We start from the raw sequence: 3,288 nt of genomic DNA on the forward strand, positions 1-3,288 counted from the left end.
TCAGTACTCTGTGACTTAATGAGAAAGTTCACATGTGACATCTCACTACTGTTTTGCCATTGACATTAACCCAGCAGGAGAAGTAAGGTGACAGTGCCCACTGGAAAGGTGAGAGACTGGGGCTCCGAGAGGTTCATGTGACTTGGCCCCTGGGTCCTCCTGTTGGGAGGTGGTGGAAGAGAGACTCAGCTGTCTCTGGCCCCCGGTTCTGCCCACCCTGTGCTGACAGAGGCCATTCTGAGGGGAGGCCAGAGTGGAGAATGGCTGTCCAGCAGGCCCCATGAAGACCACTGCAGGAGGAGCGAAGGGAGGTATTGGGGTGAATTATTTCCTCAGGGTGCTGTAACAGAGCACCGCAGTCTGGGATGGGGTAGCTCAGTGGGAGTGTCCTTGCCTAACGTGCGTGAGGCCCTGGGTTTGGAAAAAAACTAAAACAGTACCACAGAGTGGACAGTGAAGCCACACACTGTCCCAGGCTTCTGTGGCTTGCGGGTGGCTGTCTTCTCCCTCGGCGGCTTCACGTTATCTGCACCTGCCTGCCCTTCCCTTTTCTGTCTGCACGCCAGTCATACTGGGTCAGGGACCCACCCTAATTACCTTGCTTTGACTTGATTTCCTCTCTAAGGACATTCTGAAGTACTGGGGGTTAGGACTCCACCGCACGGGCTTTGGGGAAACATAATGCGACCCACACTGGGGGACTGATTGCTGCCTTCAGAGTTTGGAAGTGCATCTTGTGGGAGAGGGAGAAGACAGCTCCGAGTGGCTGGAACTTCAGGGAAGTGAAGGGGATCTCTGGGCCACACCCACCACAGGGGACCTTGGGCTGCTGGATGCTGGGATGCTGGCTTCTCACCTGGCTCCTGGGTTCCCCACCTGCAGAGACAGAGGGAGGACTTGGCCTCCTGTGCCCATGGTTACCCTGGACAATCAGTGCTCCTTCTGCCCAGCTGGCCCCAACCCTGCACCTCCAGCCAGTTCTACCACTGCTCTACCCTGGCTGCTGATGCTGCCTCAACCAGAAGCACAGGTGCAGCCCCCAGAGCTCCTGGAGCTCACAGGTGCTACTGTTCGCCTGTGTCACCTCCGTTCTGGGGGAAGGAGGCAGCCCACGGAGGCCCACTTGCCTCTCTGTGTCCTGGGAGAGTCACGCAGCTCCTCACCCAGGCTCTAGCTGGCCTGAAGGCTTCTTCCTGAGGGACTTTAACTCTACGCACCCTGTGCTCTGGGATGGGCAGAAGCTGCTGCCATCCTGGGACACCTTCCCAGGTAGGAACTAACATCAGCTCCTCTCTGTGGACAACTTCTGCCTTTGGGAACCTGACCATCAGCCCCAAAGAGGTGATCATGCTGGGTCAAGGGAATGGCATATGCAAAGGTTCTGAGGTGACAGGAACTCAATAAGTCTGAGGTCTTGGTAGGGATGGTAGGGCTGAGGGCAGGCACCAGGCAAATTCAGCCCTGTGGGCCCTGGCAAGGAACTTAAATTCTGTCATTGCAATGGAAACCGCTGTCAGATCTTAAGCAAGCATGTGCCGTGGTCCTAGTTAGATTTTTTTTAAAAGATCATTCTGGCTACAGGGTGGAGAACAAGCTGGAGAGAGAACAGGATGAAGAGGTGGGTCCAGGGCTGGGGTTGTAGCTCAGTGGTAGAGGGTTTGCCTAGCATGTGTGAGATATGAGTTCAATCCTCAGCACCACATAAACATAAATTAATTAATAAATGAAAATATATAAAACATAATAATAGCATAAAAAAAGAGGTGGGTCCAGAAGAGAGGTGGTGGTGGCCTGGCCCAGGATGGTGGCAGGGGGCGGCAGAAATGAAGGGCTTGAGAGGTCATTCAAGGTGAAATCAACAAGCCTGCCTAAGGAGTGGGGGGGAGGGCCCAGGAGAGGAGGACGTCAGTAACCCCGCAGCACAGCATGGAAGCCCAAGGCCCTGGAGCTGCCTGGGAATGGGCGGGCTTGCAGCTGAGTGTGAGGAGGATTGGAAGGCACTCCTGCAGGTGGAACCCAGGGGACAAACACAGGGCTGCAGGGACATGTGGACACATCTGGGAATGGGAGCAGAGGCCCCTGGCAGCAGAGGTAGGGTCTGCATAGATATGGGGACACTCTGCCTCTCTGTCCCGCTCTCCCAGCTCCCTCTCAGGTTCAAAGTTGTAGTTTACAGGCTCAGCCTTGATTTGAAACCTCAGAACCCCCTTTGCTTTTTTAAAAATTAAAAATAAATCAATCTAGCAGGAGTATCTGGGGCACCCCCACCTCCTCCCGCCAGCCTCCCGCAGCAGGGCCAGAACACAGGCTGGAGATGGGCTGCATCCCCTACTAGCCTTGGGCAGGTCATCTTGCCTTTCTGGACCTCAGTGTCCCCACCCTTGAAATGCTCATGGTCCCCTGGTAAGGCGTGTTCACATTAACTGAGCTGACGTCCATCCAAGACTTCAAACATGGCCGCAGTGCAAGTGACGTGTGTCAGCTGTCCTTGGTACCAGCGTTAGTCCTGCCCATCCGCCATTCGTGAAACTCCCCAAGATAAAGCTTGGATCTTAGGGTGACACTCCCTGGCCCTCAGAGAGGTGCCTGACCAAGGCCCCGAGAGCACCACAGCCTGTACCACCTGTGGGCACCCTGCCCCACGGGCCTTTCCTCGTCATGGGCTCGGGTTCTACCCAGGTGCTGCTGTTCTGAGATAGTTCCTGGGCTCCGCTCGCTCCCCCTCCAGGGGTGCCCGGCACACACCCTGGCACAAAGCCCTCCATCCATCTCATCTTCTCAAGGACGGAGGGTCCTAAGGCAGGCAGAGCTTGGCCCTGCAGAGGAATGGTAGCACTTCTGGCCCGAGCTCCCTGTGGGGAGGAGGCCTGGGGCCCCGGGAGGCCCGCTTTCCCTCAGATGCCTCTGCCCGCAGTTCCCAGGCCCAGGCTGCTCCAGGCCCAACAAGTGGCCTTGCGGATTCTTCTTGGGTTTTAGTCCAGGCAGTTCACGCTGTGATGGCTCCTGAGTGTCCTCCTTCCCCACAGCCTTGGCACAGCCCCTACCAAGTTTCAGGCCGTAGGCTTTGCGTGTGGAGGCTGGCGCTGCACACTGGCCTTGGCTGTTCTCCGCAGGGAAACCTCCAACAGGTGGGAAGGACTCACACTCCGCAGGGGACTCACACCCATTAGTCACTCTGAATTAATTAATTAATCACCTGGCTGTGATTCTCGGGGCTGTGATTGACCCGTCATGTGTACCCCACAGCTGAAGGGGTTGGAGGGCTCCCAGATTCCACTACCCTCTAGC

This window comes from Callospermophilus lateralis, chromosome 1 (assembly GCF_048772815.1).
Source record: "Callospermophilus lateralis isolate mCalLat2 chromosome 1, mCalLat2.hap1, whole genome shotgun sequence".
Lineage (NCBI taxonomy): Eukaryota > Metazoa > Chordata > Mammalia > Rodentia > Sciuridae > Callospermophilus > Callospermophilus lateralis.